This window comes from Amblyomma americanum, chromosome 9, assembly GCF_052857255.1.
Source record: "Amblyomma americanum isolate KBUSLIRL-KWMA chromosome 9, ASM5285725v1, whole genome shotgun sequence".
Lineage (NCBI taxonomy): Eukaryota > Metazoa > Arthropoda > Arachnida > Ixodida > Ixodidae > Amblyomma > Amblyomma americanum.
The window spans coordinates 33418809-33429766 of record NC_135505.1 but is presented as its reverse complement, the minus strand read 5'-3'; positions in this window follow the sequence as shown (position 1 = coordinate 33429766).

Below are 10958 nucleotides of genomic sequence, written 5' to 3'. Positions count from 1 at the left end.
ATCTAAAACGATGTATCCCGTTGTTTTGAGCCGGAATACAAGCTTTCGCGCAGTTCTGAGAGAAAAAGTTTGCACCTTTCTCTCATCTACTCTTCGACAACTTGTAAAATCGATGCTCGTGAATCTTGCTAGTTTCGATCTAAAACGATGTATCCCGTTGTTTTAAGCCGGAATACAAGTTTTCGCGCAGTTCTGAGAGAAAAAGTTTGCACCTTTCTCTCGTCTACTCTTCGGCAACTTGTAAAATCGATGCTCGTGAATCTTGCTAGTTTCGACCTAAAACGATGTATCCCGTTGTTTTGAGCCGGAATACATGTTTTCGCGCAGCTCTGAGAGAAAAAGTTTACACTTTTCTCTCCTCTTTTCTTCGACGACTTGTAAAATCGATGCTCGTGATTCTTGCTAGTTTCGATCTAAAACGTTGTATCCCGTTGTTCTGAGCCGAAATACAAGTTTTCGCGCAGTTCTGAGAGGAAAAGTTTACACCTTTTTCTCGTCTACTCTTCGAGGACTTGTAAAATCGATGGTCGTGAATCTTGCTAGTTTTGATTTAAAACGATGTATCTCGTTGTTTTGAGCCGGATTATAAGTTTTCGCGCAGTTCTGAGAGAAAAAATCTACACCTTTCTCTCGTCTACTCTTCGACGACTTGTAAAATCGATGCTCGTGAATCTTGCTAGTTTCAATCTAAAACGATGTATCCTGTTGTTTTGAGCCGGAATACAAGTTTTCGCGCAGTTCTGAGAGAAAAAGTTTACACCTTTCTCTCCTCTACTCTTCGACGAGTTGTAAAATCGATGCTCGCGAATCTTGCTAGTTTCGATCTAAAACGATGTATCCCGTTGTTTTGAGCCGGAATACAAGTTTTCGCGCAGTTCTGAGAGAAAAAGTTTACACCTTTCTCTCGTCTACTCTTCGACGACTTGTAAAATCGATGCTCGTGAATTTTGCTTGTTTCGATCTAAAACGATGTATCCCGTTGTTTTGAGCCGGAATACAAGTTTTCGCGCAGTTCTGAGTGGAAAAGTTTGCACCTTTCTCTCGTCTACTCTTCGAAGACTTGTAAAATCGATGCTCGTGAATCTTGCTAGTTTCGATGTAAAACGATGTATCCCGTTGTTTTGAGCCGGAATACAAGTTTTCGCGCAGTTCTGAGAGAAAAAGTTTACACCTTTCTCTCCTCTACTCTTCGACGACTTGTAAAATCGATGCTCGTGAATCTTGCTAGTTTCGATCTAAAACAATGTATGCCTTTGTTTTGAGCCGGAATACAAGTTTTCACGCAGTTCTGAGAGAAAACGTTTACACATTTCTCTCGTCTAATCTTCGATGACTTGTAAAATCGATGCTCGTGAATCTTGCTAGTTTCGATCTAAAACGATGTATCCCGTTGTTTTGAGACGGAATACAAATTTTCGCGCAGTTCTGAGAGAAGAAGTTTACACCTTTTTCTCATCTACTCTTCGAGGACTTGTAAAATCGATGGTCGTGAATCTTGCTAGTTTTGATTTAAAACAATGTATCTCGTTGTTTTGAGCCAGAGTATAAGTTTTCGCGCTTTTCTGAAAGAAAATGTTCACACATTTTTTCGTCTACTCTTCGACGACTTGTAAAATCGACGCTCGTGAATTTTTCCTATTTTCGAATTAAAACGATGTATCCCGTTGTTTTGAGCCGGAATACAAGTTTTCGCGCAGTTCTGAGAGAAAAAGTTTGCACCTTTCTCTCGACTACTCTTCGACGACTTGTAAAATCGATGCTCGTGAATCTTGCTAGTTCCGATCTAAAACAATGTATGCCTTTGATTTGAGCCGGAATACAAGTTTTCACGCAGTTCTGAAAGAAAACGTTTACACCTTTCTCTCGTCTAATCTTCGATGACTTGTAAAATCGATTCTCGTGAATCTTGCTAGTTTCGATTTAAAACGATGTATTCCGTTGTTTTGAGCCGGAATACAAGTTTTCGTGCAGTTCTGAGAGAAGAATTTTACACCTTCCTCTCGTCTACTCTTCGAAGACTTGCAAAATCGATGCTCGTGAATCTTGCTAGTTTCGATCTAAAACGATGTATCCTGTTGTTTTGAGACGGAATACAAATTTTCGCGCAGTTCTGAGAAAAAACGTTTACACCTTTTTCTCGTCTACTCTTCGATGACTTGTAAAATCGATGGTCGTGAATCTTGCTAGTTTTGATTTAAAACAATGTATCTCGTTGTTTTGAGCCAGAATATAAGTTTTCGCGCTGTTCTGAAAGAAAAAGTTTACACCTTTTTTTCGTCTACTCTTCGACGACTTGTAAAATCAACGCTCGTGAATTTTTCCTATTTTCGAATTTAAACGATGTATCCCGTTGTTTTGAGCCGGAATACAAGTTTTCGCGAAGTTCTGATAGAAAATTTTACACCTTCCTCTCGTCTACTCTTCGACGAGTTGTAAAATCGATGCTCGCGAATCTTGCTAGTTTCGATCTAAAACGATGTATCCCGTTGTTTTGAGCCGGAATACAAGTTTTCGCGCAGTTCTGAGAGAAAATTTTACACCTTTCTCTCGTCTACTCTTCGACGATTTGTAAAATCGATGCTCGTGAATCTTGCTAGTTTCGATCTAAAATGATGTATCCTGTTGTTTTGAGCCGGAATACAAATTTTCGCGCAGTTCTGAGAGAAAAAGTTTACACCTTTCTCTCCTCTGCTCTTCGACGACTTGTAAAATCGATGCTCGTGATTCTTGCTAGTTTCGATAAAAAACAATGTCTCCCTTTGTTTTGAGCCGGAATACAAGTTTTAGCGCAGTTCTGAGAGAAAAAATTTACACCTTTTGTTCGTCTACTCTTCGACGACTTGTAAAATCGATGCTCGTGAATCTTGCTAGTTTCGATCTAAAACGATGTATCCCGTTGTTTTGAGCCGGAATACAAGCTTTCGCGCAGTTCTGAGAGAAAAAGTTTGCACCTTTCTCTCATCTACTCTTCGACAACTTGTAAAATCGATGCTCGTGAATCTTGCTAGTTTCGATCTAAAACGATGTATCCCGTTGTTTTAAGCCGGAATACAAGTTTTCGCGCAGTTCTGAGAGAAAACGTTTGCACCTTTCTCTCGTCTACTCTTCGGCAACTTGTAAAATCGATGCTCGTGAATCTTGCTAGTTTCGACCTAAAACGATGTATCCCGTTGTTTTGAGCCGGAATACATGTTTTCGCGCAGCTCTGAGAGAAAAAGTTTACACTTTTCTCTCCTCTTGTCTTCGACGACTTGTAAAATCGATGCTCGTGATTCTTGCTAGTTTCGATCTAAAACGTTGTATCCCGTTGTTCTGAGCCGAAATACAAGTTTTCGCGCAGTTCTGAGAGGAAAAGTTTACACCTTTTTCTCGTCTACTCTTCGAGGACTTGTAAAATCGATGGTCGCGAATCTTGCTAGTTTTGATTTAAAACGATGTATCTCGTTGTTTTGAGCCGGATTATAAGTCTTCGCGCAGTTCTGAGAGAAAAAATCTACACCTTTCTCTCGTCTACTCTTCGACGACTTGTAAAATCGATGCTCGTGAATCTTGCTAGTTTCAATCTAAAACGATGTATCCTGTTGTTTTGAGCCGGAATACAAGTTTTCGCGCAGTTCTGAGAGAAAAAGTTTACACCTTTCTCTCCTCTACTCTTCGACGAGTTGTAAAATCGATGCTCGCGAATCTTGCTAGTTTCGATCTTAAACGATGTATCCCGTTGTTTTGAGCCGGAATACAAGTTTTCGCGCAGTTCTGAGAGAAAAAGTTTACACCTTTCTCTCGTCTACTCTTCGACGACTTGTAAAATCGATGCTCGTGAATTTTGCTTGTTTCGATCTAAAACGATGTATCCCGTTGTTTTGAGCCGGAATACAAGTTTTCGCGCAGTTCTGAGTGGAAAAGTTTGCACCTTTCTCTCGTCTACTCTTCGAAGACTTGTAAAATCGATGCTCGTGAATCTTGCTAGTTTCGGTCTAAAACGATGTATCCCGTTGTTTTGAGCCGGAATACAAGTTTTCGCGCAGTTCTGAGAGAAAAAGTTTACACCTTTCTCTCCTCTACTCTTCGACGACTTGTAAAATCGATGCTCGTGAATCTTGCTAGTTTCGATCTAAAACAATGTATGCCTTTGTTTTGAGCCGGAATACAAGTTTTCACGCAGTTCTGAGAGAAAACGTTTACACATTTCTCTCGTCTAATCTTCGATGACTTGTAAAATCGATGCTCGTGAATCTTGCTAGTTTCGATCTAAAACGATGTATCCCGTTGTTTTGAGACGGAATACAAATTTTCGCGCAGTTCTGAGAGAAGAAGTTTACACCTTTTTCTCATCTACTCTTCGAGGACTTGTAAAATCGATGGTCGTGAATCTTGCTAGTTTTGATTTAAAACAATGTATCTCGTTGTTTTGAGCCAGAGTATAAGTTTTCGCGCTTTTCTGAAAGAAAATGTTCACACAATTTTTCGTCTACTCTTCGACGACTTGTAAAATCGACGCTCGTGAATTTTTCCTATTTTCGAATTAAAACGATGTATCCCGTTGTTTTGAGCCGGAATACAAGTTTTCGCGCAGTTCTGAGAGAAAATTTTACACCTTTCTCTCGTCTACTCTTCGACGATTTGTTAAATCGATGCTCGTGAATCTTGCTAGTTTCGATCTAAAATGATGTATCCTGTTGTTTTGAGCCGGAATACAAGTTTTCGCGCAGTTCTGAGAGAAAACGTATACACCTTTCTCTCCTCTACTCTTCGACGAGTTGTAAAATCGATGCTCGTGAATCTTGCTAGTTTCGATCTAAAACAATGTATCCCGTTGTTTTGAGCCGGAATACAAGTTTTCGCGCAGTTCTGAGAGAAAAAATTTACACCTTTTTTTCGTCTACTCTTCCACGACTTGTAAAATCGATGCTCGTGAAACTTGCTAGTTTCGATCTAAAACGATGTATCCCGTTGTTTTGAGCCGGAATACAAGTTTTCGTGCAGTTCTGAGAGAAGAATTTTACACCTTCCTCTCGTCTACTCTTCGAAGACTTGCAAAATCGATGCTCGTGAATCTTGCTAGTTTCGATCTAAAACGATGTATCCTGTTGTTTTGAGACGGAATACAAATTTTCGCGCAGTTCTGAGAAAAAAAGTTTACACCTTTTTCTCGTCTACTCTTCGATGACTTGTAAAATCGATGGTCGTGAATCTTGCTAGTTTTGATTTAAAACAATGTATCTCGTTGTTTTGAGCCAGAATATAAGTTTTCGCGCTGTTCTGAAAGAAGAATTTTACACCTTTCTCTCGTCTACTCTTCGAAGACTTGCAAAATTGATGCTCGTGAAGCTTGCTAGTTTCGATCTAAAACGATGTATCCCGTTGTTTGAGCCGGAATACAAGTTTTCGCGCAGTTCTGAGAGAAAAAGCTTACACCTTTTTCTCGTCTACTCTTCGAGGACTTGTAAAATCGATGGTCGTGAATCTTGCTAGTTTTGATTTAAAACAATGTATCTCATTGTTTTGAGCCGGAATATGTTTTCGCGCTGTTCTGAAAGAAAAAGTTTACACCTTTTTTTCGTCTACTCTTCGACGACTTGTAAAATCGACGCTCGTGAATTTTTCCTATTTTTGATTTAAACGATGTATCCCGTTGTTTTGAGCCGGAATACAAGTTTTCGCGCAGTTCTGAGAGAAAATTTTACACCTTTCTCTCGTCTACTCTTCGACGATTTGTAAAATCGACGCTCGTGAATTTTTCCTATTTTCGAATTAAAACGATGTATCCCGTTGTTTTGAGCCGGAATACAAGTTTTCGCGCAGTTCTGAGAGAAAATTTTACACCTTTCTCTCGTCTACTCTTCGACGATTTGTAAAATCGATGCTCGTGAATCTTGCTAGTTTCGATCTAAAATGATGTATCCTGTTGTTTTGAGCCCGAATACAAGTTTTCGCGCAGTTCTGAGAGAAAAAGTTTACACCTTTCTCTCCTCTACTCTTCGACGAGTTGTAAAATCGATGCTCGTGAATCTTGCTAGTTTCGATCTAAAACAATGTATCCCGTTGTTTTGAGCCGGAATACAAGTTTTCGCGCAGTTCTGAGAGAAAAAGTTGGCACCTTTCTCTCGTCTACTCTTCGAAGACTTGTAAAATTGATGCTCGTGAATCCTGCTAGTTTCGATCTAAAACAATATATTCCTCTGTTTTGAGCCGGAATACAAGTTTTCACGCAGTTCTGAGAGAAAAAGTTTACACCTTTCTCTCGTCTACTCTTCGACGACTTGTAAAATCGATGCTCGTGAATCTTGCTAGTTTTGATTTAAAACAATGTATCTCGTTGTTTTGAGCCGGAATATAAGTTTTCGCGCTGTTCTGAAAGAAAAAGATTACACCTTTTTTTCGTCTACTCTTCGACGACATGTAAAATCGATGCTCGTGATTCTTGCTAGTTTCGATATAAAATGATGTATCCCTTTGTTTTGAGCCGGAATACAAGTTTTCGCGCAGTTCTGAGAGAAAAAATTTACACCTTTTTATCGTCTACTCTTCGGCGACTTGTAAAATCGATGCTCGTGAATCTTGCTAGTTTCGATCTAAAACGATGTATCCCGTTGTTTTGAGCCGGAATACAAGTTTTCGCGCAGTTCTGAGAGAAAACGTTTACACCTTTCTCTCCTCTACTCTTCGACGACTTGTAAAATCGATGCTCGTGAATCTTGCTAGTATCGACCTAAAACAATGTATGCCTTTGTTTTGAGCCGGAATACAAGTTTTCACGCAGTTCTGAGAGAAAACGTTTACACATTTTTCTCGTCTAATCTTCGATGACTTGTAAAATCGATGCTCGTGAATCTTGCTAGTTTCGATCTAAAACGATGTATCTCGTTGTTTTGAGCAGGAATGCAAGTTTTCGCGCAGTTCTGAGAGTAAAAGTTTGCACCTTTCTCTCGTCAACTCTTCGACGTCTTGTAAAATCTATGCTCGTAAATCTTGCTAGTTTCGATCTAAAACGATGTATCCCGTTGTTTTGAGCCAGAGTATAAGTTTTCGCGCTGTTCTGAAAGAAAATGTTCACACATTTTTTCGTCTACTCTTCGACGACTTGTAAAATTGACGCTCGTGAATTTTTCCTATTTTCGAATTAAAACGATGTATCCCGTTGTTTTGAGCCGGAATACAAGTTTTCGCGCAGTTCTGAGAGAAAATTTTACACCTTTCTCTCGTCTACTCTTCGACGATTTGTAAAATTGATGCTCGTGAATCTTGCTAGTTTCGATCTAAAATGATGTATCCTGTTGTTTTGAGCCGGAATACATGTTTTCGCGCAGTTCTGAGAGAAAAAGTTTACACCTTTCTCTCCTCTACTCTTCGACGAGTTGTAAAATCGATTCTCGTGAATCTTGCTAGTTTCGATCTTATACAATGTATCCCGTTGTTTTGAGCCGGAATACAAGTTTTCGCGCTGTTCTGAGAGAAAAAGTTGGCACCTTTCTCTCGTCTACTCTTCGAAGACTTGTAAAATTGATGCTCGTGAATCCTGCTAGTTTCGATCTAAAACAATATATTCCTTTGTTTTGAGCCGGAATACAAGTTTTCACGCAGTTCTGAGAGAAAAAGTTTACACCTTTCTCTCGTCTACTCTTCGACGACTTGTAAAATCGATGCTCGTGAATCTTGCTAGTTTTGATTTAAAACAATGTATCTCGTTGTTTTGAGCCGGAATATAAGTTTTCGCGCTGTTCTGAAAGAAAAAGATTACACCTTTTTTTCGTCTACTCTTCGACGACTTGTAAAATCGATGCTCGTGATTCTTGCTAGTTTCGATATAAAACGATGTATCCCGTTGTTTTGAGCCGGAATACAAGTTTTCGCGCAGTTCTGAGTGGAAAAGTTTGCACCTTTCTCTCGTCTACTCTTCGAAGACTTGTAAAATCGATGCTCGTGAATCTTGGTAGTTTCGATCTAAAACGATGTATCCCGATGTTTTGAGCCGGAATACAAGTTTTCGCGCAGTTCTGAGAGAAAAAGTTTACACCTTTCTCTCCTCTACTCTTCGACGACTTGTAAAATCGATGCTCGTGAATCTTGCTAGTTTCGATCTAAAACAATGTATGCCTTTGTTTTGAGCCGGAATACAAGTTTTCACGCAGTTCTGAGAGAAAACGTTTACACATTTCTCTCGTCTAATCTTCGATGACTTGTAAAATCGATGCTCGTGAATCTTGCTAGTTTCGATCTAAAACGATGTATCCCGTTGTTTTGAGACGGAATACAAATTTTCGCGCAGTTCTGAGAGAAGAAGTTTACACCTTTTTCTCATCTACTCTTCGAGGACTTGTAAAATCGATGGTCGTGAATCTTGCTAGTTTTGATTTAAAACAATGTATCTCGTTGTTTTGAGCCAGAGTATAAGTTTTCGCGCTTTTCTGAAAGAAAATGTTCACACATTTTTTCGTCTACTCTTCGACGACTTGTAAAATCGACGCTCGTGAATTTTTCCTATTTTCGAATTAAAACGATGTATCCCGTTGTTTTGAGCCGGAATACAAGTTTTCGCGCAGTTCTGAGAGAAAATTTTACACCTTTCTCTCGTCTACTCTTCGACGATTTGTAAAATCGATGCTCGTGAATCTTGCTAGTTTCGATCTAAAATGATGTATCCTGTTGTTTTGAGCCGGAATACAAGTTTTCGCGCAGTTCTGAGAGAAAACGTATACACCTTTCTCTCCTCTACTCTTCGACGAGTTGTAAAATCGATGCTCGTGAATCTTGCTAGTTTCGATCTAAAACAATGTATCCCGTTGTTTTGAGCCGGAATACAAGTTTTCGCGCAGTTCTGAGAGAAAAAATTTACACCTTTTTTTCGTCTACTCTTCCACGACTTGTAAAATCGATGCTCGTGAAACTTGCTAGTTTCGATCTAAAACGATGTATCCCGTTGTTTTGAGCCGGAATACAAGTTTTCGCGCAGTTCTGAGAGAAAACGTTTGCACCTTTCTCTCGTCTACTCTTCGACGACTTGTAAAATCGATGCTCGTGAATCTTGCTAGTTTCGATCTAAAACAATGTATGCCTTTGTTTTGAGCCGGAATACAAGTTTTCACGCAGTTCTGAAAGAAAAAGTTTACACCTTTCTCTCGTCTAATCTTCGACGACTTGTAAAATCGATGCTCGTGAATCTTGCTAGTTTCGATCTAAAACGATGTATCCCGTTGTTTTGAGCCGGAATACAAGTTTTCGTGCAGTTCTGAGTGAAGAATTTTACACCTTTCTCTCGTCTACTCTTCGAAGACTTGCAAAATTGATGCTCGTGAAGCTTGCTAGTTTCGATCTAAAACGATGTATCCCGTTGTTTTGAGCCGGAATACAAGTTTTCGCGCAGTTCTGAGAGAAAAAGCTTACACCTTTTTCTCGTCTACTCTTCGAGGACTTGTAAAATCGATGGTCGTGAATCTTGCTAGTTTTGATTTAAAACAATGTATCTCGTTGTTTTGAGCCGGAATATGTTTTCGCGCTGTTCTGAAAGAACAAGTTTACACCTTTTTTTCGTCTACTCTTCGACGACTTGTAAAATCGACGCTCGTGAATTTTTCCTATTTTTGATTTAAACGATGTATCCCGTTGTTTTGAGCCGGAATACAAGTTTTCGCGCAGTTCTGAGAGAAAATTTTACACCTTTCTCTCGTCTACTCTTCGACGATTTGTAAAATCGACGCTCGTGAATTTTTCCTGTTTTCGAATTAAAACGATGTATCCCGTTGTTTTGAGCCGGAATACAAGTTTTCGCGCAGTTCTGAGAGAAAATTTTACACCTTTCTCTCGTCTACTCTTCGACGATTTGTAAAATCGATGCTCGTGAATCTTGCTAGTTTCGATCTAAAATGATGTATCCTGTTGTTTTGAGCCCGAATACAAGTTTTCGCGCAGTTCTGAGAGAAAAAGTTTACACCTTTCTCTCCTCTACTCTTCGACGAGTTGTAAAATCGATGCTCGTGAATCTTGCTAGTTTCGATCTAAAACAATGTATCCCGTTGTTTTGAGCCGGAATACAAGTTTTCGCGCAGTTCTGAGAGAAAAAGTTGGCACCTTTCTCTCGTCTACTCTTCGAAGACTTGTAAAATTGATGCTCGTGAATCCTGCTAGTTTCGATCTAAAACAATATATTCCTCTGTTTTGAGCCGGAATACAAGTTTTCACGCAGTTCTGAGAGAAAAAGTTTACACCTTTCTCTCGTCTACTCTTCGACGACTTGTAAAATCGATGCTCGTGAATCTTGCTAGTTTTGATTTAAAACAATGTATCTCGTTGTTTTGAGCCGGAATATAAGTTTTCGCGCTGTTCTGAAAGAAAAAGATTACACCTTTTTTTCGTCTACCCTTCGACGACTTGTAAAATCGATGCTCGTGATTCTTGCTAGTTTCGATATAAAATGATGTATCCCTTTGTTTTGAGCCGGAATACAAGTTTTTGCGCACTTCTGAGAGAAAAAATTTACACCTTTTTATCGTCTACTCTTCGGCGACTTGTAAAATCGATGCTCGTGAATCTTGCTAGTTTCGATCTAAAACGATGTATCCCGTTGTTTTGAGCCGGAATACAAGTTTTCGCGCAGTTCTGAGAGAAAACGTTTACACCTTTCTCTCCTCTACTCTTCGACGACTTGTAAAATCGATGCTCGTGAATCTTGCTAGTATCGACCTAAAACAATGTATGCCTTTGTTTTGAGCCGGAATACAAGTTTTCACGCAGTTCTGAGAGAAAACGTTTACACATTTTTCTCGTCTAATCTTCGATGACTTGTAAAATCGATGCTCGTGAATCTTGCTAGTTTCGATCTAAAACGATGTATCCCGTTGTTTTGAGCAGGAATGCAAGTTTTCGCGCAGTTCTGAGAGTAAAAGTTTGCACCTTTCTCTCGTCAACTCTTCGACGTCTTGTAAAATCTATGCTCGTAAATCTTGCTAGTTTCGATCTAAAAC